Here is a 10,842-nt window from a genome sequence, read left to right on the forward strand (position 1 = left end):
AATTCTAGTACACCTTTCCCGGAGTTTCTCTGGAATTTAGAATTCACTGAAAACAGCCCTCAACTCTCAATTACCCTGAGAAACAGAATGTTATTCACAGGCCAGGTCTGGGAGGGAATGACTGAAGGAGAGCAGGCTCTTCTCCCCAAGCCAAAGAGCTTGCCCTGTCTCCCACCTGGAATGGGAGGGAGAGCACAGGCAGAGGGACAGGAGGCAGGAATGCAGGGGTCTAGTTTCACTTCCACCACCAATGCAACCCATGCCACACCGTGGCCAAGGACTTTCCCTTTTAGTGGTGGTTCCTTATCTGTAAAAGGGGATTTGGATAAACCAACTCTGAGTTTCATTTCAAATCTGCTGTGACTTCTCTGCACTATCTAAGTAGGGACAAATTAGAAATCTCAGCCACTGGTGTTCTTTTGTCACCTGGTAACTGATTCCCTCAGTACCGGACATTTGAGAGCCCCATTCCATCTCATATGCCCAGGCTGGCATGATGTTTTCGGCTCATGAGTCTGGCCTCCTGGGCTTCAGGCTCTGCTCTTCCATGAACTGTGTCTATAACTCAAATCTCCACCACTTCATGTATGAATAAGAATTATTCTTTTATGCAGCTAACACACTGTGTGCCAACCACTATTCCTTAGACTTCCCATATGAATGGATTTGATCCTTTCTACAACTCTGTGAAGTAGGTACTAGCCTACGATATCCCCATTGCAGACAAGGAAAGTCAGACACAGAGCAATTAAGGAACAATACACAGGGTCACAGAGCTGTCAAGTGTCAGAGCAGATTGGACCCCAGGCAGTCTGGCTTCAGAAACAGCACGCTTAGCCATCATACTTTGGCTCAGAGAGGATTCCTGACTTGCCCACAGTCTCCAGTAGACTAAGCTGTTTTGCATCCCGTAGTTTACTCATCTGAAATGACCACCTCCTGGGCTTGCCGTGGGCTTAAATGAGAAGTGAGGTCGTCAGATCGATGGTTTCCTATCAGTCTGCTTGAGGCTTTGCTGGGCTCTGGTCCTCCCAACTCTCCTCCCCAATTTTTGGCAAACACCCAAGAGCATGTGTGGGCCTATGACAGCAAGGGGCTTATCAGACTGTCCTGAGCTCCAGCTCATCTGATTTGGGACAGAGGACAGTTAGGATAAACTCAGAACTAGGAAGTGGTCATTGAAACTGCCCAAGGCTGGAGCTTTATTTTAAGGGAGGGAGGGAGGGAGGAGCTGACCTGAGAGAGAAAAGAAAGGACCTCCTAACAACTCTGAGTGCTAGATTTTAACACCTGAAGGAAGCTCTTCTGACAGCTGGGAGGTGGAGTGGGTGGATATATGTGTAGGTCTAGAACTTCTAGCCAGTGTTTTGGAAAGGGTCTCCTTACCCCGTTGTTAGTGGCAAAACCAGAGATCTTTCTCTTTTTCTGCCCCTCACTCCTGTGTCCTTTTCCCAGTCTCTGAGGATGTGTCACTTCCATTGCTGTGGAGTTGGGAAGTGTGGGTGCTGGGGAGTGGAGAGGGGGAAACTGTGCTGACGACTGCGGGGAGGTTTTCATGGGATTCCTCCACAAGGCCTCCAGAATCTTCAAGTACTTTCTATTGACGAACTCTATTGAGTTGTAGACACCTGGGATCCTTTGTGAGTAAAGGACGAGTAAAGAAAACTAACCCCCCCATCTTTATAGGTGTCCACCCATTTACACTTACTATTTTATTGATTCTTCACTGACCCTGTGAAGTTGGGGCTTCTGGTTAGATGCTGGGGTACAGAGGCTGTTGATAGAGATGTGGCAGGAGGTACAATGAGTCTGGGAGCGGAAGTCAGAGGATGGGGTGCTCCACCCAACTCTGCTGCTTGCTGGCCACATGACCTGGGACATGTGACTCAGTCTCCCTGCCCAGTTCCTAATTGTTCAAAGGAAACCCTAAACTTGAAGATGCTTTGTAAGCTGTTAAGGGCGCCCCAGCAGGTGGGGGTTTATGGCAGTGGATGCTAGGTCACTTCACACTCCATTTAAATGCTGCTCCCTCTGCCTGGGCTGAGGGTCTTCCTCCAGGCCTTGCCTTCAGGCAGAATGAGCTGGCAAGGCACGGCATGGGAAGTGTGCCCAGGAGGGAGGTGGGAGAAAGGTCTGCCCATTGCCAACCCCCTGCCCCGTGCCTGGCTCCCACTGGCAACCTTGGGAGCCCTTGGCCTCCCAAGCCGATCCTGGAATGTAAACCCCAAGCAAAGCACATTCTTTAGCCGGGTCACCGGCTCCTGGCCCTTGGTAAGGAAAGGCAGGAGCCAGCGTTTCTCTTGGCCCCGAATAACACTAGCACAATCTGGTACTGGGGGACTATTATAACAAGGCTGGGTTAATCAGCTGGTTGTCACCCACAGCTCATAAAAAGCTCAGCTCTGACCTAGCATTCCTGTGAGCGCCCATAGTCAAGAGGAGAGGGAACTCAATCTCTAACCAGAGGGAGCTAAAATATTGCTTATTTCCTGGATCTGGTTCCTTGTGTCACTTGCAGGCCATAGAGGAGCTCAGAGGGAAAGGGAGAATCCTAAAGATTCCCTCAAAGCTGGTGCTGCCTCTGGGCTCTTGATTTCTGACTTTTATTCAACTCGTTTGTTTGCTACATGTTTAGATATCGTATGCCAGGCACTCTGTGTGGAGCCCTGGGCCTATGAGAGTTAATAACATCATTACAGTCCTGAGAAGTACCTTAAAAGTTTTGTGTGCATGGGGGTGAGGTTGGGTGGGGAGACAGTGGCTTGCATTCACCAGGTACAGCATGGAGGGAGCATTCAGGGAGCACTGGGCAGAGGTAAGAAGGGGAGGCGGGAAGTGTGGGACTTCATGAAGAGCCTTAGAAGGAGGCAGCTTCAGCTCCACAAGGATGTGGTTGGATCTGTAGACAAGAAGAACAGAGGGAGTCTAGCAGCCATGTGGAGGGGCTCTGGTGGGGAGCCTGAAGGTAGGGGAAGTAGAGTTGGGAGACTACTGAAACTGTCCTCATGAGGGATAGTGAGGGTCTGGACTTAGCTAGTGGCTGTGTGAGGGAGAGAAGAGTGAAGATGAAGAGGTCGCCTGCCACCCAGGGTTGAGCTGGCTGCCCTGAGGCACTGGGAGTGAAGTTCTGGGGTGGAGTAAGATGCACCTGGAAGGGAAGCTCCAGTCCAGTCTCCTACAGATGAGATCATCAGATCTGGAACCAGGGAGCCTGGGAAAGGGATTTGTAAATTACTGTTTCTTTATCAATATTTGATTCTGAGACTATGAATTGCTAGGATGTGATTGGGACCAAGGCCCACTGTCTGATGAATGGCAGGCAGAGTGCCCCAAGGTCCTGTGTTGTCCTTCAGGTAAGGAGGGCATGGTGGGCCACCGGGAGTTGGTGCTTTGGGCCATGGTGTTCCCAGCTCTGCTGGCACAGCCATGTGCTCCCTTCCAAGGCTGAGCAGAGGAGAAGCCCTGATAGCCCAGTTGGAACCCAAGCAGAGCAGAAGGCCAGCAGGCAGCAGCCTGGAGCTCCTTCCCATCCCACTGTCCATGTCGCTGCCAGCACGCTGAAGGGAAGAGGACACATTTCTCCTCAACCACCCAGAAAATCGTCAACTCTGAAATGTCACTGCAGGCACCAAGTGTTCAGATGAGTCTCTGGCCTCCAGCTCTCATCCCATGGACCCTCCTAGTCATCTATTTCCTTTTTGGAGGGTGGGTAGTGGCTGCAGGATTATGCATGAAAAGAAGAAACTGTCTCAAATCCCAGCAGCTTCCAGTCTGGCTAAATTAGGAACTGGGACTTCCCTCACTAGGCTTTCCAGTTCTTTCCCTCAGAGAGCCACCCGATCAATTACTCAACACAGATTTAGCAAGTGTTGTTTCTGTGCCAGGCACAGGAGGTGCTGAGCATGTGAGGGTAAGTGAGAAAGACCGGGTTCTCTGCTTCATGGAGCTCAGGAGCTCTTGTGGAAGTCACAGGACTTCTTGGGTCTCCATTTCCTCACCTATAAAACACCTCACCATCTTCAGAAGGGTGCAAAAGACTCTCCCAGCCATGATGGCCAACTGCAGCTTGGGGTTCCAGAGGGAGGGGTGAGGCCTGGGTAATGTTGCAGCCACTCACCCCCAAAGAAAAGGACTCCGAGCCTGGATGCCTGCTTGGAGTGTGAGTCTGGGAATGTGATGTGTAAGTGTAAGAGCAAAAATATGCACATGAACATGTGTGTAGACGGGTGTACGGGTATGTATGTATGTGAATGTGTGAAAATGTAAGGTGTGTTATTTGAGGCATGCAAAGGAGCATAAGAGTATAAGGTTCCAGAGGGAGAGGTAAGGAGGGCAGGGTGGGCCACCGGGAGATGGTGCGTTGGGCCTCTGTATGGATGTGAGGGTAAGAGTACAAGGTGAGTATGAGGCGTGAACGTGAGGTGTGCATGTGAGCATGAATCATCCTGTGAACATAAATATGTGTGTACATAAGCTGAGTGTGTAAGAGTGGACGGTTTGTGGGATAAGTGTGTGTGAGTGTATCTGTGGGATGCATGACAGTGTGTGTGTGAGCATGAGTGCATGTGCAAACATGAGAGAGAGAAAGAAGGGAGAGAGAGAGAGAGAGTGTGTGTGTGTGTGTGTGTGTGTGTGTGTGTGTTGGGGCAGGCAGGCCCAGGGTGTTCTGGCTGGCTTTGTGGGAAGCTCATCCAGTATGAAATAGCAGCTGCACAGGGTCTGCAAAGAGCTTGCTCTTGGAAAGAAGTGTACTTTGCCCTCCGTGCTGCCATGGTGGGTTCTTGGTGCTCTGCTTGGTGGCATCAGGAACAGGGCTTCTGGGGATTCTTTGAGCCAGGTACCTGCCTGGACAGCTCAAATGAACTGGAATATTTGGGAAACAGACTATAACTAAACCACTAAAATAAAAAGGATAGGCTGGGCACAGTAGCTCACGCCTGGAATCCAGCACTTAGGGAGGCCAAGGTGGGCAAATCACAAGGTCAGGAGTTCAAGAGCAGCCTGGTCAACATAGTGAAACCCCATCTTTACTAAAAATACAAAAATTAGCTGGGTGTGGTGGTGAGCACCTGTAATCCCAGCTACTTGGGGAGGCTGAGACACAAGAAAAGCTTGAACCCAGGAGGTGGAGGTTGCAGTGAGTGGAGATCACACCACTGCACTCCAGCCTGGGCGATAGTGCGAGACTCTGTCTCAAAAAAAAAAAAAAGGCCGGGCTTGATGGCTCACATCTGTAATCCCAGTGCTTTGGGAGGCCGAGGCGGGAAGATCTCGAAGTCAGAAGTTCAAGACAAGCCTGACCAATATGGGGAAACCCTGTGTCTACTAAAAATACAAAAAGTAGCTGGGCGTGGTGGCATGTGCCTGTAGTCCCAGCTACTCAGGAGGCTGAGACAGAAGAATAGCTTGAACCCGGGAGGCAGACGTTGCAGTGAGCCAAGATCACACCATTGCACTCCAGCCTGGGTGACAGAGTGAGACTCCGTCTCGAAAAAAAAAATAAATAAATATAAAGATAAAGAAAAAGGATTATACCATGGGGGAGCGCGCAAATTCTAAAGACATAAAGACATTTTGCCCATTCAGCTGACTGGCCCTTTCCCTCCCCGCAGGGATTGTCTCTCCCTCCTCTGTCACCACCTGCCCTGTGGGTAGGGAAGGGAGAGGTCTGAGAGGCATAGCCAGAACAACTCCATCACACTTACGCTGACCTGCCCCAAACCCTTCCTCCTGAGGCATTAACCCCCTAGCTCAAGGTTTGCACAGACTCCCACGTGCCTTCTGAAGTCTTTTCACACCACTCCCCCAAAGGCCCCCATGCACAGTGCACCTGGCACCCCAAGTCTCTCCTCCCTGCAGGCCCAGTTATGACAGTGCGCTCATGCAGGGAGCCTTCCCAGAGGCACTCAGTCCCTGGGGGGCTCTTGCTCTGCCTGTCTTGCTCATCCATCCATTACATTGAGTTTTGAGTTGAATTACACCCCCCAAAAGATACGTTGAAGTTTTAACCCCTGGTACCTGTGAAGGTGACTGTATTTGGAAACAGAGTATTTGCAGATAGTCGAGTTAAAATGAGGTCAAACTGGATTAGGACAGGCCTTAAGCCTGGTGTCCTTATAAGGTCATGTGAAGATGGAGGCAGAGATTGGAGTTATGCTGCCACAAGCCAGGCAACACCAAAGATTGCCGGCAAACACCAGGAGCTAAGAGGAAGCACAGAAGAATCCTGGCCGCCCCACCCCGACCCCGAGAGAGCACAGCCCTTCTGACGCCTTGGCTTCAGACTTCTAGCGGCCAGAATTGTTAGATAACCTGTTTCTGTTTTAAGTCACCTAATTGTGGTATTTTTGTTAGAGCAGCTCTAGGGAACTAATACATACAGTCGTTTTGATCTGCCCAGATTGCCTGGGCCCTCCGTGTGCCTCCCAGTCAGCTCTCGCCTGGGTCCTGCCTTGTGTTGTACTTCTGCAGGTATTTTATCCAGACATGGAGTTCCGGCCCTCACTCATGTTTGATCTCATGTTCTCTCTCAAGCTGGGGGCCTTTGGCTCAAAGCTTTGGGCATGTTCTGCAGGTTACATGGTGGCATGGATGGATACACTTACCTCCCTTGCTATTCCCTTTACCATAGACCTCAGAGACAGCAGCAGGTAATGGAGGGAGGGTCACTGTATACCGAGCTGGGTTAGATTTTCTTTCTTTCCTTTTTTTTTTTTTTTTTTTTTGAGACGGAGTATAGCTCTGTTGCCCAGGCTGGAGTGCAATGGCCCAATTTAGGCTCACTGCAACCTCCTCTCCTGGATTCAAGGGATTCTCGTTCCTCAGCTTCCTGAGTAGCTGGAATCACAGGCACCTGCCACCATGCCCAGCTAATTTTTTGTATTTTAGTAGTGATGGGGTTTCGCCATGTTGACTAGGCTGGTCTTGATCTCCTGGCCTCAAGTGATCTGCCCACCTCGGCCTCCCAAAGTGCTGGAATTACAGGTGTAAGCCACTGTGTCCAGCTTATGTGAGCCACCATGCCTAGCCTTAGATTTTCATTCCTATCACTTATTAGCTGTGCCACCTGGATTAGTCACAGTGTTCCCAGTTCTCAGTTTCTTCTTCTGTAAAATGGGAACTGGAAAAAGCTAACTATAGCCTACCTCCCATGCAGGAGCTTTGCAGGTCATAAAACCCAGTGCAAATGCAAGAGATTGTCAGAAAAAAAAATCCTGGGGGAAAGAAAGTGATGGAGAGTGTGGACTAGTCACCCTCCTGCAGTCCTGGAGCCTCTGGCCCTCTCTGATTTCGAAGCAGATGGGCCTTCCGCAAAAGAAGGCTTGGAAAGCTTGGTCTGCATATTGTCCCAGAACTCCAACCCCAGCTGGGGTTCCTTCTGATCTTTTTTTGTTGTTGTTGAGACAGTTTCGCTCTTGTCGCCCAGGCTGGAGTGCAGGGGCGCGATACCAGCTCACTGCAACCACCACCTCCCAGGTTCAGGCAATTCTCCTGTCTCAGCCTCCCAAGTAGCTGGGATTACAGGTGCCTGCCCCCATGCATGGCTGATTTTTTTTTTTTTTTTTTCAGTAGAGACGGGAGTTTCACCATGTTGGCCAGGCTGGTCTCGAACTCCTGACCTCAGGTGATCAGCTTGCCTCAACCTCCCAGAGTTCTGGGATTGCAGGTGTGAGCCACTATGCCCAGCCATTCATTCTGATCTTTGATGATGCCTTAGTGATTTCACTTACTTCCTATTCCTTAGAAAAAGAACTCAGATTATCCCATGCTACAGAAGTACAATTCTGATCACACTGCTCTTACACTTAAAACCCTTAATTTACTCCTAGCTTCCCACATGCATAAACTGCAAACTCCTTAGCAAGGCGTACAGTAAGGCATTTCTTGGTTGGCCTGCCTGCATTTCCAGCCCCATCTTCCCATTCCTCCCACTACTATTATCTATTGCCCCAGATAAGCCAAACCCTCTCCCTCAGTGGGCTTGGGAACATCTCTACCTCTCCTTCAACAACAATGAAACAACAAGGCAGCTATTCACTGAACACACACGTCACTTTACATATAAGCAGGTGGCTCTTAGCCTCATACGTGAGGCCTTATTTTGCACATTTTACAGATAAGAAAACTGGGACTCAGAGAGGGTAAGTAATGTACCCAAGATCAGTTAGTACGTGATAGTCATGATTTGAACCCATCTTTCTTGCTGCAAAGCCCGTGATCGTCTTCCACTGCCTGGCTAGTCTCCTTTTCTTTTTTCTTTCTTTCTTTTTTTTTTTTTTTTTTTTTGAGATGGAGTTTTGCTCTTGTTGCCTAGGCTGGAGTGCAATGGCACCATCTCGGCTCACTGCAAACTCTGCTTCCTGGGTGCAAGCAATTCTCCTACCTCAATCTCCTGAGTAGCTGGGATTACAGGCATGCGCCACCATGCCCAGGTAATTTTGTATTTATAGTAGAGACGGGTTTTCTCCATATTGGTCAGGTTGGTCTTGAACTCCCGACTTCAGGTAATCCACCTGTCTTGGCCTCCCAAAGTGTTGGGATTACAGGCATGAGCCACCACGTCCGGCCTCCCTCTTCTTTCAAAGTGCAGTTTGAGATTTATTTCCTGGAAGCCTGCACTGAACTCTTCAGTTCACCTCAGCTCTCTGCAGTCACCCTGAGTGGGTGCCTCTGAGTTGCATTAGCAAAGGCTGACACTGATCCAACGGTAACTGCACCCATGGTCTCCTGTTTTCCTCCCAAGACTGTAACTGCTGTAGGGCAGGAATCTAGCACTGTGCCAGGCAAAGAATAGTGTTAAATATTAGATAGCGGTTTGGAATAGCCAATGGAATGAAAAAGTTAGAAGGGAACTTTCCTAGGGGCATACATTTAGGAATAATCTATGCCCATTTCACATTAGGAAGCCCTTGTCACCCTTTCCTTGCTAATCCTCACACTCATTCCTTAAGAAACAGTCTCCATTCTTCCAGGATTTGAGACATTTTGAGCTTCCTACATAGTATAGCGCAGTTGATTTTCTTTCCTTTCCTGGTGCTATTTTTTATTTTGTTTCATTTTATTTTATTGTGACAAGAGTCTCTCTCTGTCGCCCGGGCTGGAGTGCAGCAGCCAGATCTCTGCTCACTGCAATATCCGCCTCCCAGGTTCAAGCAATTCTCCTGCCTCAGCCTCCTGAGTAGCTGGGATTACAGGCCACGCCACCATGCCTGGCTAAATTTTGCATTTTTGATAGAGACAGGGTTTCACCGTGTTGGTTGGGCTGGTCTTGAACTCCTGATCTCCATCTGCCTTAGGCTCCCAAAGTGCTGGGATTGCAGGCATGAGCCACTGCCTCAGCATTTTTTTTTTTTTTTTTTTTTTGAGACAGAGTTTTGCTCTTGTTTCCCAGGCTGGAGTGCAATGGCGCAATCTTGGCTCACTACAACCTCTGCCTCCCAGGTCCAAACGATTCTGCCTCAGCCTCCCGAGTAGCTAGGATTACAGGCATGTGCCATGAGGCTCAGCTATCCTGGTGCTATTTCATGTGAGGCAATGCAGTGCTGTGGTCACAAGTTTTGGAATCAGACCTGGTTCAGTCACTTAGGAGCTTGTGACCCTGGAGCCCCAGTTTTTTCATCTGCAAAATGGGAGAATATTACCTACCTCATGGAGTTGATTCGAGGCTTGAAGGAGGTGCCTTACTACCAGTGAGACAGCATTATGATTGCTGTTGTGTAGATTGGGAAATGAAGACGGGAAAGGTGAGGAGCCGTCTCACAGTGGAAAGGGATGGGAAAGCCTATGGGGGTCGGGGAGTGAGGCCTGGGCCAGGCCATCTGACCCCAGATCCTGTGCGGCGTCTGCAGCACCATGAGACAGAACCACATGGCTTAAGAGACACTCAGTATTTCCCTCATTCCTCAGTGAGGCACCCCTGAAGTCTTTCCAGAATGGACTTCCAAGGGGTGAGTCCTCAGCAGATACCAGCTCCAGCCCTGAGTTGCCCTCACAGTTTCAGTGGGTAATTCAACATTTTAGAGTTCTCTGTACCCCTAAGGTTCTGTCTGACCATTTAAAAATGCCTCATTGTCTGGGAATGGTGGCCGAGGCTTGTAGTCTAGCATTCTGAGAGGCTGAGGCAGGAGGATCACTTGAGCCCAGGAGTTTGAAACCAGCCTGGACAACATGGTGAAACCCCACCTCTACATAAAAATTAAATAACAAACAGACAAATAAAAAAACTAGGTGTGGTGGCATGTGCCTGTAGGGTCAGCTATTTGGGAGGCCGGGTGGGAGGATCACTTGAGCCCAGGTTGAGGGTGCAGTGAACCCTGATTGCATCACTGCATTCCAGCCTGAGCAAGAGAGAAAGACCCTGGCTCAAAAAAAAAAAAAATTCTCAGCCCTATCCATGCATATGGGACCACTTTGTGTGCTTGGAAATCCCCCTCCCATAGGCTTGGGTTTCTTTTGGAAGGGGTGGAAGCACCCCTGTTGTGAAACATCTTTCTTGGGTAGGGGATTGTGGAGATGGTACAAAGTCTGGCCCTTAGAATAGCCTCCCCCAACGCACAGTTCCATCACCCCTTGTAGTATCTGCAGCGCCTCCAGCTTCCTGTTCTCTCTGTTATTTCAGGGGCTGAACTCAAATGCAGGGACTCAGAAGCAGTAGGGGAGGCCTCTCTGCAGTCTCCTCACTAGGGGGCAGCAGTGACCATGGGAGGGAAATGCGGGGCCAGCAGGTGGCAGTGCCCTTCTTGGACCCAATTAAGGAAAAAGTCCAAGAACCCAGAGAAAGGGAGGGAAAAAAATTCATATCACGTAAAGACCCAGGTTTCACTTGTCCTTGAAGATCCAGCT

Source organism: Callithrix jacchus, chromosome 19 (genome assembly GCF_049354715.1).
Source record: "Callithrix jacchus isolate 240 chromosome 19, calJac240_pri, whole genome shotgun sequence".
Classification (NCBI taxonomy): Eukaryota; Metazoa; Chordata; class Mammalia; order Primates; family Cebidae; genus Callithrix; species Callithrix jacchus.